A 16421-nucleotide genomic window follows, 5' to 3' on the forward strand; every position below is an offset into this window, starting at 1 on the left:
GGGCGTACACGTTCACGAGATGGAGCTGCACATCCCCCAGGCAAACTGTTACGTGCAGCAAGCGGCCTGGCACGGGCTCCTCGACCCCCAAGATCTCCGGCTGAAAATGCGGGCCCAGCAAGATGGCCACCCCACTAGAAATGGCGGTGAGGTGGCTCATGCGGACCTCTCCTTGCCATTCCATGAGCCACGTGGCTTCGTCTCCCGGAACAGTGTGGGTTTCTTGTAGGAAGCACACCGCATATTCCCCTCCCGCAGGAGCGAAAAATTGTCAAATCTACGGCGTGCCCCTCTGCCGCCGTTGATGTTGAGGCTGGCTATGGTTATCTTCATGGCAAAAGCATAGTGCAACCTCTACCTTAACCTATTGTGGGGGAGGGAGCGGAGTCTTTTGTTGAACTCCGCTCCCTCCGCAGCCCAGCGAGGAGTCCCTCGAGCTCGCGCAGCTCAAGGTGTTGCTCCTTTGTCAAGGGCCCGCCCGCGGCCAAGGTTTTAACGGCGGCGCGGACGGACCCCTTGATCAGCTCTGGCTCGGACCATTTTTCCAGGGCCAGTCGGGCTTGGTTGCAGCGACCCCGGCTCTGGGCCAAAAAGTCCCGGAGTTCCTTTGCAGGAATGAGGATGGTCTCGGCGGCGGCCGCGAGCAGATCCACCGCCTCGCTGGCGGTGGTCTCAAGATTTTCTCCCGCGTCCCCCACCGAGTACCCGTCCTCCTCCGGGAGGTGGCCGCCAGCAGCCGGCCCATCGACCGCACAAGGTACGGCAAATGACCCGGCCGCTCCAACCGGCCCTGGCTCTGCCCCGATCCCACCCCCAGGATCGTCGGCAGAGGAGTCCCCACTGGGTTCTTTTAAAAATGGTGCTGGGTCGGGAAATGACAGCGGAAGGGGTTCCCCCTCCGCCCCAGGAACCGGGGAACAAGGAGAGACCCGGCCATAGGAAATCCCCAGGCTCCCCAAGTGCTCCAGCTCCAAAGTAAGGGGCGAGGGTGGGTGTTCCTCCCCCTCCCCGCTGCCACCCCCCGGCCCAGCATCTACAGTGTCATAAAATTTGTTCATTTCATTTTCTGCCGGGTCGAGCGACTCCCGGGGGAAGTTGGATATTGGCTGGGCGGGCTCAGGTTCGGCCTTTTCGGCCCCGCCCGCCTCAGTCCCCGGGACGCCCGGCCCGGCGGCAGTGCATTCCTCCGCGGTCCCCACGCCCCCCACGACAGGCAGATCTTCCATGCCATCCCCGGGAGGCAGAGGCTGGGCAGCCTCGACTGTCTCACCCTCCCCGGGGACAGACTCCTCCCGCCTACGGCGCTGCTTGGGGGTGCTGGTGGGGGACGCGGAACACGCGGCGGGCACCGACTCCTCCGTGGAGGGATGTTGTTCCCCCTCCGCCTCAACGGAGCGGCGCCTCCTTTTGTTGCTGGAGGTGCGCTGAGGCAGGGAGACCTCCATGTCTGCCGAGGCCGCCCGCTCCGCACCCCCCTTTTCCTTTTCTTGCCCGCGCCCGGGCCCCTCTGCGGTATTGGTCAAGGGCTCGGGCACGGGCTCAGGGCACCCCGCGCTCGCCGGTGGCTGGGTTGCGCCGAGCGCGGTGGTCAATCTTTCTGGCGCACTGAGGGGACACGCCTCTAGATGTTTCTCCTTGTTCCGCGCCTTCTTTTCGATCGGACGCCCTCCCTCCCCCCCGCCGGAGGCCCTGAAAACAAAGGCCTCCGACGATGCCCGCGCACCTACGGCTCCCGGCACGCGGACGCAACTAGGGGGAGGGGTGGCGGCGGCGCCAGCCTTGGCCGCCTTCGGTGGTTTGGCGGCCTTGGAGGCGGGGCAGTTCTTACGAACATGCCCCGCCTCCCTACAGGCATGGCACCGCACGCCGTCCGACGTCCAGAAGACGCGGTAGGCAGTCCCCTCGTGCACCACATTAAAACTACCCTCCGTCGTGTCCTCCCGCGCCAGCCGGACAAAGAGCTGGCGGCGGAAGGAGAACACGTGGCGCAGGCTGTTCTCCCTGAGGCCGAGCGGTATGGGATTGATCCCTGACCTTACCTCCCCCAGTTGTGGTAGGTGAGGGAGGAGGAGCTCAGCGGGAACAAAGGGCGGGACGTTCGACACGATGACCCTCTGCGCAGTGGCCTCGAGAGGATCCACCGGCAGGAACGTCCCACCCACCGTGAGCCCCTTTTCGAGGGCCAGGGACACCGCTCGCTCCGACCCCAGGAAGAACATAGCCTTCCCAGACATCTTGGAGGCTGCGACAATGGCCGAGGGGTCGACTACCCCAGCCATCGCCCGCACACACTCCTCGATGCTCATTGTGGGGTGAGTGTAGCTCTTGACCCCGTGTTTCCTGGTTATAAGTCTGAATGGTGGCAGGGCAGCGGGTGGCGCAGGAGGTGCCGTGGAAGCGGTTGCCACCTGCGCATATGTCCTTGCTGGCCCTGCCACCGACGTGGATGGGGTCGCCATCACGGGGTCCCTTTAAGGGCTACACCCACCCCAAAGTCACAGGCCTTAATGGTCTTTATTGGCCTCGTATATTGACTGAGCAGAGGAGCTCTTAAGGAGGCACACCTCTCCCCTAGTTGGCAATTGGGGAGGGGCCTTGCTCCCTCTGCTCAGTTGTCTCAATTGTTTTTTCTCAATTAATTTGGGAGAAAAAGGGCTCTCAGAGAGAGATGGGAGAAACAGAGAGTAACAGAGAAAGAGAGAGGGGGGTGGGAAGCGGGGGGGGGGGACTGCGTGGGCAGGTCTCCCCTCGCAGCTGTGGGTGGGTGCAATCCCCAGATGGCAAAACACACAATAGTCTTTGGGGTGGTCTTCGGGTGAGGGGAGAAGATGTCTTCACCTGGGGCAGCTAGAGCCACCAGGCACACACTCCTAACGATGTTTAAAGAGGTGGTAAATAAATAAAATCTTCAGCCTGGTAGCTCCAGCTATCCCAGGCTAGGCAATTGGGGGGGGTCAATTGTGTGTGGGGCCTAGTTGTAAGCAAGGCCCCCACACACACTTCCACACACACACACACCCCCCGCGATGTTCCGGCCCTCAGTGGTCTTCTTTCCTCCCCCCACCGATACAGCAAAGTCTTTACGGGGAAATGCACCAACACCCACCTGTAGAATGTTGTAGACTCTCCCTCCTTCCACACAGGTTGTTGTTTTTTCCCCCTCTCTCCAACTCTCTGTAGTTGTATTAAATGTTAAATTGTTTCTGTGCTCCTCCTCTCCCTCCGGATGTTGAATGGGTAGCAAGCTAGCCCTTTCCTCCTCTTCCTGGGCTGGTCTCAGGGCTCACTCCAGGCCTTCCAGGCAGGAGCTAAGGTTGATAGCTGCTCCTCACTCAGCAGCACAGCTCCTACTGTGCAGGACACGCCTCCACTGCTCCACAATTGGCCCTTGTGCATGAAACTCTTTTAGAGTCTACCTATAAAACATAAGACATTAAACCGTGCCACCCGACCTGGGTGACACACCAGACATTTACAAGGCCCCTTTTTTTTTTTTCTCCTTTTTTTGGTTTTTTTTTTGTGTTTTTCTTTTTTTTCGTTTTTTTTTGGGCGCTAAAATCAATTTTTTTTTCCAGTGCCCCCTATAAAAGGGGAGGGGAACACTAAAAGCACCGGCAATTAAAACAAATTAAACTTTAAAACGTAAAATCAAATTAAAATTTGGTTGCCGGGCGTGATGATACACTCCAGTCCATCCGGTGCCCACCTCTCGCGGAAGGCCGCGAGCGTACCGGTGGACACCGCGTGCTCCATCTCCAAGGACACCCTGGACCGGATGTAAGAGCGGAAGAGAGGCAGGCAGTCAGGTTGAACGACCCCCTCGACCGCCCGCTGCCTGGACCGGCTGATGGCACCCTTGGCCGTGCCCAGGAGCAGTCCTACGAGGAGGCCTTCGGACCTACCCGCTCCCCTCCGCACAGGGTGCCCAAAGATCAGGAGAGTGGGACTGAAGTGCAGCCAGAATTTCAGGAGCAGCCCCTTCAAATAATGGAACAGGGGCTGCAACCTTGTGCACTCAATAAAAACATGGAACACGGACTCCTCCAGACCGCAGAAATTGCAAGCGGCCTGGGAGTCCGTGAACCGGCTTAAAAATGTATTGCACGGCACTGCTCCGTGCACCACCCTCCAGGCCAAGTCCCCGATGAATAGTGGGAGGACCCCTACGTCGAGTGCCCTCCATCGGGGACCCCCGCCTCCTCCGGACGGCAGGATGGTACGCCATGGCGTGTCTGGACGGCCGGCGAGGAGGGCAAAGTTGAGAGTGTGCAGGAGCAGCCCGTACAGGAAACCCCTCCGCGCGGAACTGAAAGGCACGGAGGGGATTTCCCCGAGGCGGCTCAAGTTGTGAGGCGCCGGCCCCTTGTGCATGAATCCCAAAAAGTTAATTTGCAGGTGCAGTAGGTAATCAGGAAGGCGAATGGAATGTTGGCCTTCATTGCGAGAGGGATGGAGTACAAAAGCAGGGAGGTCCTGCTGCAACTGTACAGGGTATTGGTGAGGCCGCACCTGGAGTACGACGTGCAGTTTTGGTCACCTTACTTAAGGAAGGATATACTAGCTTTGGAGGGGGTACAGAGACGATTCACTAGGCTGATTCCAGAGATGAGGGGGTTACCTTATGATGATATATTGAGTAGACTGGGTCTTTACTCGTTGGAGTTCAGAAGGATGAGGGGTGATCTTATAGAAACATTTAAAATAATGAAAGGGATCGACAAGATAGAGGCAGAGAAGTTGTTTCCACTGGTCGGGGAGACTAGAACTAGGGGGCACAGCCTCGAAATACGGGGGAGCCAATTTAAAACCGAGTTGAGAAGGAAATTCTTCTCCCAGAGGGTTGTGAATCTGTGGAATTCTCTGCCCAAGGAAGCAGTTGAGGCTAGCTCATTGAATGTATTCAAGTCACAGATAGATAGATTTTTAACCAACAGGGGAATTAAGGGTTACGGGGAGCGGGCGGGTAAGTGGAGCTGAGTCCACGGCCAGATCAGCCATGATCTTGTTGAATGGCGGAGCAGGCTCGAGGGGCTAGATGGCCTACTCCTGTTCCTAATTCTTATGTTCTTATGTTATGTTCTCATTCTTTCTAAGATCTCGGATAGTGTGCACATGTTCGGCGGGGGGGCGGCAGGTGGCAATGTGGAGGGCCCAGCTTGGGGCTCTTCAGAGGCTGATGTGGAGATTGAAGTGGGTGTGGCAGTTGATTCTGTCAATGGGCATGTTCCCTTATTGCAGCAGCTAACTCCAACATGTCATCCATCATGCGCCCTGACAATGTCTCAACTACCTGCAACATTCCCTTCCTCATGTTGAGCAAAACTATCTCAACTACCTGTGACATTCTCTCCCTCATGTTCACTGATACTGTTTGCACCATCTCTGACATTCCCTCCCTCATGGTCACTGACATGGTTTCAGCTGACTGAGATATTCCCTCACTTATGGTCCCGGTCATCATTCCCATTTCTCGTGAGATTGCTGTTAGTTCTCCAGACAGTCCAGCTACCTCATCACCCACCCCACTGATGGTGTCCAGGAGTGATTGCATAAGGTCAATGCTCTCCCCACTCATTGCCATCATCTGAAGCACATCTGTTAGATCCTGCACCTCAGGAGAGCGCGGTCGAGCTCTCCTTCCCCTCCTCCCCACGGGTGTGGCTCGTACCCCACCACTGGGACCCGCAGCCTCGGACAGTGGAGCCCTGGGTGTGCCTCGCTGCACCCCACTGGAAACCCCAGCCTCGGATGGTGGGAAATCATGGAATGTCCAACCAACACTCAAACCACTAGTCAGGGAAGGGGCTAGTAACTCAATGGGCGGCACCTGCACCTCCTCCAAAGTGAGTACAAGAAATGGAGCTTCATTCATCTCCCCTCTCCCCCATGCTCTTGGTCTGGAAGGTGGGATTGGAAAATGTTCTCCTCTTCAGGCTCGGCCGCGTTTGAATATTCTTCTGCATTGTCAGAGTTGGCCTCAAGTTCTGCAAAATATAACAGAACACAGACAAATGGTTAGCAGCAGAGGAGGGGGCAGGGTGGCATGAGTAGGCTCACACAGCACAGGCAGCAGGCTCATTTGAAGGACGACAATAAATGATAGCATCAACCGAAGCATAGCTGATGGAGACATCCCCATGAACCGAAACATGGCTAGCCCGCGCAGTACTTAACAAAGCCAGACTGTGGAATTTGCAGGACTTATCCTCTTCCTCGAATGTGGGCCCAACTTGTGTAGTGGTGGTTGCCTTTCTCCAGGTAGGACCCATCAAAGCAGCGACCCTGTCTTCCAAGGGTGTCAGTGGCTGCAGATTTGCCGGGCCTCTTCCTGTTCGAATTCTTTCCCTTTTATTATGTGCCTCCTTCCTCTGCAAAGATGAAAATGCAACTTTTTAGAGTGTATGTCTTTCTGCTGAGTGGGACATATACAGCTGGTCACATTTACAATTGCAATTCCATTGAATAAATAAAAATTTACTTACACTAACTACTGGACCAAGGTCCTGTCACTTTTTACACTGGCCTCCAGATTTCGTGGTGGTCATCATTGAGCAGTAATCTTCTGCAACTTGGTTCAAGCGTTTCTTCATTTCTTTGGGTGGAACTTTTATGTGACCTCTGCTGGTGTCCAGCTCCTGTCATCTGTTCTCAATCACAGTAACTAGTGCCTCCACTTCTTCCTGCAAAAAATTCTTGGTCCTTGCACCGCGTTGCATCTTGTCCTGCTGCAGCTCCAATTTTTCCAATGCTCTCACACAGCACTCAACGTTGTCACGCAAACAACTGGCTCTTTAAAAATGGCCGATGGCCAACCCGGAGCTGTAGTGCGCTATATTGAAATAACGTCAAAAAAAGGCACTTTTTTTTTGGTGCATGTGCAGAAGGTGTAGTATTTTTTGCAGTACAGACAGCAGGCTCCACCCCCCGAGGCGACTGGACATGCTTCGAGGCATGAATTATACATCGGGGAATTTTTAGCAAAATATTTCTGGCACATTTCTGGCCAAGAAGAATGGGGTATCTCTGGCAATAAACCAGAAAATGGACTTGGGCAAAATTGAGCCCAATGACTCTGAGCCGGAATAACTGAAGGCAGAAACAATTCCTGCAGATGTGGGAATCTGGGCCAGTCTCGTTGTTCACAAACTCCCACATGCTACAGTCCCGACATGAATCATGACAATGGGAATTTCTTTGAAATTCTTTTACAGCCGCCTCGAGATATCCTTTATGCTGTCATTCCATAATGGAATGTATTGATAAAGGAAATGCTGTGGATTTTGTTCATATGGATTTATAAAACATGTTTGATAAGGTGTTACATAGAAGGTTTATTGTTAAAATGAAGGCAGATATGTACTGAAAATTGGGCAGGGAACTCTGAGTTACTCGTTCTTGATTTTGATTTCCCAATCAGCAATTAACTGAGTCTTCATGGTGGCCAAACTGCGAGAATCTGCTCAGTTTACTCTGAGGTTGCTGTGGATTGCTCAAGTTAAGATAAAAAAACATCTTCTGATCTTGTACTGACATCTCTCTGTTGGGTAAATGCTCATGTGCTGATGACTCACTATGATCTATTAGAGTAGGTGGCTTAGTATCTGTGTTGGCGCGTAGAACCGTATTGCTTCTTGTCTGTTTTCTAGTGTTGTGTGTTGCTGGGTTTCAGATTGTCTAGATTCACCGTGAAGTGAAGAATCACATTAACTAATGATGTATCATTTTAGTTTCATGCTATATTTACCGCTTGCTTAGGTACCTCATTTCCTGCTTGTTTAGGTGCTAAACTGTAATTATGGTGACGTGCATAATCAGGTGCTTTAACTTATAGCTGTTAGCACATTAGGATGCTGTGTTTCAGAATTTGAAGAATATCTGTTTGGATGTTACATTCATGTATTGTTTGCTTCCCATCTCATTTCAAAATATTATCCAGTCATCCCTTGAGTATCTTCGAAGCACATACATTACTGAACCCATATGATTGAGGTTCCGGAGCTGAAATGACTGGATCTGAAATCTGAAAACACTCTTCATTAATGCCATTTGCTGAGATGTGGATGTGTTCACAGATTCTGCTGGCCAAACTGTAGTAATAAATCCTTTGTCAACATCAATATTTTAGAACTGTTTGTGGAGGCTAGGAGTGGTATTTTTTTGTGCTCATCAAAGTAACAGATGATAGCACAAATAGAATACTTTCTCATTTTAGGCATCAAGCATTCCCAAATGAAGTAAGGTTGGATGCAGAGTAAAGCTACTTCTAATCTGCCCCAGCAATGTGCCTTGGACCCAACCTCAGAAGAGGATATCTTCTACAATAGTGTAAGAGTGATCCATTTCCCATAGCAGCTTTTCTGAATGAAAATACCAATTTAGCACCAAATTAGGGATCGTTCTATGCTGTCGGTATTTCCACTATGTAAGGGGGTGGTCTCTATGAGGGGGTCAGATTCCCTTCTGACCTTGGGTTCTAGACTCTGGATTTATTTGGGGGGGGTGTGACAAAAGTGCAAAGGACACTGGTTTGATGCAAAAGAACTTTGTTTTTATTACAGTCAAGGAAATACAAGCTTATTACTCTAGTAAGAGAATACAAGGCCAAACTTACAATCGTTCGAATAAGGGACAATACAAGGAAAGGTACAAGGTTAAACTTACATTCACTCTAATGAAGAACCATACATTTCATATTCAAAGGGGTTTACAGTAAAATTATACCTCCCACCTCCCAATACCTAATTCCAGCTAGGTTGGACTGGCAGGGACAGGGACTATGCTTACCAATCCTTTTGACAGTTAACATTAGATCACGGTTTCGGGGTTCACTGGATGCGGTAGAGTCTGCTTGCCGTACCCCGAACGTCAGAGAAGACTTTCTGCTGCGTAATCTTCAGTTGGGTTGAGTCCGCTGATATGGTAAGGTGCGTTTTGGATCAGTGGGGTAAGTACCCGTTTTCTTTGGTTAGAAATAGGTTTCTAAAGTCTTTTAGGTAATGTTTTATCTATTGGTAGGTCAGGATTAGATTGTAGAGTGGAAACTTTTCGATTCTTTGTTTCTTTCCCATTGGAGTTTTGTTCGAGTTTGGTCGATCGCGGTGATTTTTCTGTTGGTACCATGTTGACTGTGGTCGGTTGCTGCCGCGATGGTGATGTTCTTCCTTCCTTCAGGACTTCAGGACTTCGAGGCTGGAGAAGTTAGTTTACAACTGTCGCGTTGGTTTCTCTCCTTGTCTTGATGACACAAGCATGGTCTCGGTTGTATAAGCAAGTATGTCATCTGAGGTATTAGCAGCCTTATAGCTACCTAGCAACCTAACCTCTGTTGAAAACAGGGGCCAGTTATACGATTTCAGTGGTTCTAATCTTGGCACCAAATCAGTTCAAAATCCTTTGTATACATTTGGTGGGCTTGGCTCTTCTTTGTAATATTTTGGCGGGCTTGTTAAAAGTTGATATGTTTTGGGTTAATTGATGTTCGAAAACTGTTTCCTGATGAAAATATTAGTTTGGTAATTGCAATGTCCTTTTGTGCTTAATTTTTCGCATACAGGCTGGATTGGGCCTCTTTGTGATGTATATGCTGAAATGGTTTTCCAGACCCATGTTGATGGGTAGCTATCTCTGGGTGATTTTGTGATGTTAATGTCTCTTGTGGAGAAGGATTCACGAATACTCATTCCTCCAGACAGGTTAACTCAGTCCTCACACCCAGGCAGCCTCACTTAATCAGGTTGTCTCCTGCCAGTTCCTTAGGCCCACCCACAGCTTTGAATTTGTTTTTTAAAATCCAAAATTCTATTAAAGTTCATAGTTTCTTCCATAAGCACTTTAGAGTTCCAAAATTTTTTGTAGATAGTCCCAAATTAAATTTGCTTTCGAATGAGCCCAAACACTGGGGGGGTTCTTGTGAATTTTGCACCTCCTTCAGTGCCCCCTGTTGACACTCCACACTCTTGAGTGTCAATCAAGGTAAACAAAATTCCTGCTCCTGAGAGTCAACCTTCCCTGCATTTATTGTAGCTAAACATTAACCAGCATCCCCCGTTGAAATGCAAATGCAATTACACAGGTGAATACAGTCGTTACAGTTTGGTTGCAGTATTGAGGGGGTATGATGTCCCTTTTTTACTTAATTTTTCACAGTAAAATAACGGTATAGAGTCAAACACAGTTTAAGTAAAGTAAAATAAAAGCACATAGTCCAACACATTCTCAAGTAACCTAAAGGTCCATAGTCAGACACATATTAAGTAACACTCTTACAACACTCGGTATTTTTGCAGTTTACAGCAGGAAAAATCAAACACCAATTAAACATGGTAGTATGGTGTCACCCCTCCCTGCGCGATTCCCAAATTCAGCCAAGGAGCGTATAGCACCCTTTGGTGCCGTACCTGACGGCCTCTGCGTTTCACTCGGCAAGTGAGATACCATAAGTAAAGTATAATCGCGAGTTGACAAATAACTAAAGTATGGGAAGCGATTCGGATCCAGACTGGGGCCTCTATATTTCTGAAAAGGTCCCACCAAGGTGGAATGGTGATCTCGAGAATCTTTTTCCCTATCTCAATGGTTTTCTGTTCTAGAGTGTAGAAGTGTTTTTGTGAGATAATTCCAGCTTTTAGCAGAGCGGTAAAATGTTCGGGTAGAGGGGGAATTGCATACCAAAATGTACAACATAATCCTGCAGGTTTGTAATGTTTTCCTTCACAGTGAGGTGGACAGTGAAGGCTTCAGGAATGGGGACAATCCGTTCCTGGGCTACTTGAACTGATGCCTCAGGTTTGAAGCAAAAACTGCTGTCACTTACCGGACACCAGTAGTGTCCATGTTGGTAGTGGAGCGCACTGGTGATGACACAATATGTCCCACCCCCTATGTAAGCTACCTGTGGAGGGACATGGTCTTGTGCCATTACCTCCATGGTACAATTAATAGGCTGTGCACCAGCAGCTTTAAACCCACACTGTGACTTAGAATGGGCACTCAAGTACTGGGGACACAGTATTACGTGTGCACCCTGGCTCCGGCACCCGGAGAGGTCAGTACCCGTTACAGCGCGCTCCCACTTTATGACATAGGGTGGGACCACTGCGAAATGAATGTGTGCACCTCCCTGGAAAACTTCAATGTTCTCCACCCGGTATACCGGTGCGGGTCGGGCTGTCCCACCCATGACCGGTATCCTTAGTACAATTCCCATAATGGTGTGGTTAGATTTCCCACAGTCTACTGGGACAGGATAGGCCTCAGAGGCTAGGCGGAGCTGGCATGGGCTTAGTGAATTGCTGTACGGGTGGAGGGCTGTGAGGTGCTTGTTCCTGATCCAAGAGAGAATTACACCTTGTTTTAAATCCTCCAGATTGTTGCGGCCCTCACCTAACAACCATGCCCCATATAGTACGCACACCTTGATCTGTGCAGCCTGGTCCAAAGCATTTCTATCCTCCTGTATGAGTGCATTCTCTGTCTGTGCATGTTTTTCCAGCTCAGCCACTATTTCTTTTAAATGGACAGTCATAGCCTGGTCCTCGTGTAGTTCTGATCCTACTACAGTGTTCTCCTGTTTCAGGATTTTTCTCAATTGGGTCTTTAAATTGTTTATCTGTGTTTGCAGTTCGATGTCATCTAGGCTATTTATTACAGAGGATGCTGTATTGTAGGTTGTGAAAACGTCGTTTATGATTCCCCTTCGAGGTCTCCCTGAGCCCATGGTGTCCCTCGCATTTAGGGTGTATAGGTCTGCTTTGTCGACATTTCCAAAGTCTAACTCATAACATTTCTTAAACATGTCTCTGAGCAGGGCCTGGTATAGCAGCTCTGTTTCCTTCGGACACCAAGCAGGTAGGTGTACCTCGGTAAGGTTTAATATTACTGAAGCTACTGCATAATGTACCCCCTGATATAACACCTTTTCGGTCGGTACCAATACTAATCCATTTCCAGGTCCCTTGGTGGTGGTAGGACACCTTTCTATTACTGTGCGTATTGGCGGGGTTGTGGGCAGGGGTTTCTTAATGTGTGCTCTTAGTTCGGTGGCGTTAATTGGGAGTGGGGAGTGTGGGACCACACATCCATGTAGGCTAGAATCCCACCCCATCCCTTCCCCTTCATCTTGCCATTGCCTGGCGAAGGCGATCGATATGCCTGCAGGACAAATACTCTCTGATCCCCACATGAAAACATAAATTCCTTGTTCGGATTCCCACCATTTGTCCCAACACACTGTTACTCCTCCCCGTGTCCCCGTGATGGTGCGGTACGTATCATTACCGAGTCTTTCCCAGTCCGATTCCTGGTCCCATGCATCCTTGCTGAGTTTTCTGAGCCACCACCATCTTCCCAGGAGAATGTTCCCTTTGCAAGTCAAACACACACGCTTTCCCTCTGTAACACTGACTCGGGCAGCGATGATCCACATCCGGGGGCATGGAAGTGAGGCCTCCCCGTAGGTAATACCTTCCTGGCTGGAGTAGTGGATAGAATTAGATCCCAGCCACCCTGGCCATCTTCCCTCGTGGGCGTAAACGGCGAGTTCTTCCACATCTTGGGAGCCACCCCCGGCGGTTACAATCGATGCTCTTTCTCCTGAACACACGTAAATGAGGGATTCTTTCAAGTCTCCTCGGTCACCGCTGATCATCTTATCAGGGCGAGCAGGAACAGGATCCTTCTCATGCTGCTCTCTTTCCTGTAGGGGCAAATAAAACAGATTGTCTAGCTCTGAGAAGGTTCTCTGGCTTAACAAAGATGACCGAGCTCCAATTTGGGCTCATAGTCTTTAATTGACTGGCTGTCTTATTCAGTTCCTTGTGGACTGATTGCTGCTGCTAACTTTTATCTCACAGCCATTTTGCTTGTTATCTCACCGGTGCTTTCTTAATAGCTATACTGGTTGATTCTTCTTACTCCCGGGTGTTACCCGGCCTGTGCCTCTTTTAATAGCTGCACAGGTAGATTCTTTTCCTTACCCCAGTTAACTAATACATATATACTTATCATCACACATAATCTTACACTACTCTAAATTAATTCACGTAACATTCTTAAATTCACATCGTACCAAATATGTACATCTGCTACCCGTCTCCGGGTGGCCAGGTTAATTCCTGCCTTCTTTCTTTCTTCTTCTTCCGCTGGATGTCCAGCGAGGTCGGTAATAGGTCGGTCTGCACCGCCGGACCCGGAGTGTCCTTCCCAGAGGTGGGTTCGAGTCCCACACTATTGGGGGAACGTCCCCTCCGGTGCTACAGCACACCGCTCCTTTGGGGGTGGCTGCCTGGTCTGTTTCTTCCCCTGGGGTCTCTGCCTGGTTGAGGGCTACGGGCTGAGGACTCTCACTTGGTGGCTGGTCCACCACTATCTCTTCTGGGGGTCCCTTGTTGCCCGAGGCTACTGGCTGGGTGTCCCTGCTCGCGGGCTGGTCTCTGACCTTAGGTGCCCTTTTGCGGCTGGTCCCTTTCCCGGGGCTGAACCATTTAAATTGGAGCGTTGGTGACCACGGTGTCTTTGGCCGTGGTGTGCAGGGAGTCCTTCTTGAGGCTCCGGCTACTGGGGGTGTGTCCGAATCCCAAATGATTAGGAGGACAGCTCCTCTAGTAACACAGTCCACTGCCCCTATAGGTACAGTCTGTGGGTCTGCCCCACGTTCCTTGTGGGATTTCCACAGTCAGGGGCTACTGGCTGGGGGTCCCTGTCTTTAGTGCGGTTTACCGTTTTTGGCGGTCCCTTACCTTTAGCTGCTGCCCCTGGGTTGAAAAGTTTGCACTGGTTTATGTGGAACCACTTTGTTCGGCGGGGCAATTTTATGACATAGACCATGGGGCTTGCCTTGTCGACAATGTGGTACGGTCCCATGTACAGCGTCTCAAATACCCCTACTCTAACATAGTTCCTCACCATAACCTGGTCCCCTATCTCCTACTAGTGGTGCTTGCGGGGTTCTAGCAGCAGTCGGTTGCTCCGATGCTGTTTTCCCATGTTGTTAGCAGCCTGCCAGTGAATCTGTTTAAGGTGTTCAAACAGATTCCTGACAAAGGTGTCCCGGTTCGCTTCTCTAAGCTGACCTTCCGTGAGTCCCGGCGCTAACACATGGCTGGGGGTTCGCATGGCTCTGCCGGTCATGAGCTCGTACGGGGAGTACCCAGTGCTCTTCGAGTGGCTGGCCCGGATCCCCATGAGGACTAGTGGTAGGACCTCTACCCACCCTTTGGGTGAGTCCCCTGTCTCTTTGTGCAGCCTTTCTTTGATAGTGCGGTTTGATAAGCTCCACAAGCCTGGATGACTGCGGGTTGTGGGCGACATGCCATTTCCCCTTGATGCCGAGCATCTTAAGGGTCTCCTGCATCACCTGCCCAGTGAAGTGACTCCTTTGGTCGGACTCCACGTATTGTGGTAGTCCCCATCGAGAGAACACTTCTCTGAACAGGATCCTGGCTGTTCCCAGGGCAGTGGCTGTTCAGCATGGGAAGGCTTCCACCCATTTGGTGAATATATCCACCAATACTCGGCAGTACTTGTAACCTCCCTGGGCAGTGGGTAGGGGCCCGATGTAATCGATTTGGATCGACTGCCAGGGTCCCTCTACCCTTCTGATATGTCCCATCGACACCTTTCTTTTCTGGGGGTCGGGGTTGTTGGCCGCGCACACCAGACAGCGAGCACAGAACTTGCGGACATCTTCCCTGAGTCCTGGCCACCACCCTGCCTGTTCCACTCGTTGCCAAGTGGTCTCAGGTCCGGGGTGTCCTGCTCCTGGACCCTCCTGGGCCAGATGGAGGAATTCTCTCCGGTACTACCCATTGCTCCACCCGAACAGCATGCCTTCTTTAATGGCAATTGCTGCGGTGCCGTACGGGCCGTCTATCCTTTCCCCTTTAGCTAGCGTGTTCAGGACAGTTTTGAGGACGGGGTCTTGGGTCCCTTCTACGGAACACCGGTGGGCTGTCCCTGGATAAATCATGTTGGCTGCGAGTCTTAGCTCACAGAGACCCTTTACCCTTCGGTCCGTTTGAGAGAGGAGCAGGGTCCAGCAAGCAATGCGGGCACTGCTCACTGTCCTGTCCTTGATTCTCCCATCCAGGAGCATTTGGGTGGGCGTATGGTGGGTAAGGAGTGTGATAGGGGACCGATCCTGTCATTGCTTTCCAAATGCATGGCTATTTCATCCTTAATGATTGATTCCAACATTTTCTCCACTACTGATGTCAGGCTAACCGGTCTATAATTACCCGTTTTCTCTCTCCCTCCTTTTTTAAAAAGTGGTGTGACATTAGCTACCCTCCAGTTCATAGGAACTGATCCAGAGTTGATAGACTGTTAGAAAATGATCACTAATGCATCCACTATTTCTAGGGCCACTTCCTTAAGTACTCTGGGATGCAGACTATCAGGCCCTGGGGATTTATCAGCCTTCAATCCCATCAATTTTCCTAACACAATTTCCCGCCTAATAAGGATATCCTTCAGTTCCTCCTTCTCACTAGACCCACTGTCCCCTAGTACGTTCGGAAGGTTATTCGTGTCTTCCTTCGTGAAGACAGAACCGAAGTATTTGTTAAATTGGTCTGCCCTTTCTTTGTTCCCCATTATAACTTCACCTGAATCTGACTGCAAGGGACCTACATTTGTCTTCACTAATCTTTTTCTCTTCACATATCTATAGAAGCTTTTTCAGTCAATTTTTATGTTCCCTGCAAGCTTTCTCTCGTACTCTATTTTCCCCCTCTTAATTAAACCCTTAGTAATCCTCTGTTGAATTCTAAATTTCTCCCAGTCCTCAGGTTTGTTACTTTTTCGAGCCAATTTATATGCCTCTTCCTTGGCTTTAACACTACCCTTAATTTCCCTTGTTAGCCATGGTTGAGCCATCTTCCCCGTTTTCTTTTTACTCCAAACAGGGATGCACAATTGCTGAAGTTCATCCATGTGATCTTTAAATGTTTGCCATTGCTTATCCACCATCAACCCTTTAAGTATCCTTTGCCAGTCTATTCTAGCCAATTCACGCCTCATACCGTCAAAGTTACCTTTCCTTAAGTTCAGGACCCGAGTTTCCGAATTAACTGTGTCACTCTCCATTTTAACAAAGAATTCTACCATATTATGGTCACTCTTCCCCAAGGGGCCTTGCACAACAAGATTTCTAATTAGTCCCTTCTCATTACACATCACCCAGTCTAGGATGGTCAGCTCTCTAGTTGGTTCCTCGACATATTGGTCTAGAAAACCATCCCTAATTCACTCCAGGAAATCCTCCTCCACCGCATTGCTACCAGTTTGGTTAGCCCAATCAATATGTAGATTAAAGTCGCCCATGATAACTGCTGTACCTTTATTGCATACATCCTTTATTTCTTGTTTGATGCTGTCCCCAATCTCACTACTACTGTTTGGTGGTCTGTACACAACTCCCACTA

General features: G+C 50.2%; 1 protein-coding gene across 6 annotated transcripts in view; it reads left to right on the forward strand.

Annotated features, from left to right (window-relative positions):
- The window catches only part of rab30 (RAB30, member RAS oncogene family), a 333798-nt gene that overhangs the window by 141948 nt on the left and 175429 nt on the right, over positions 1-16421 (forward strand). The window lies entirely within an intron of this gene.

The sequence above is a fragment of the Pristiophorus japonicus genome, chromosome 10 (genome assembly GCF_044704955.1).
Source record: "Pristiophorus japonicus isolate sPriJap1 chromosome 10, sPriJap1.hap1, whole genome shotgun sequence".
Lineage (NCBI taxonomy): Eukaryota > Metazoa > Chordata > Chondrichthyes > Pristiophoridae > Pristiophorus > Pristiophorus japonicus.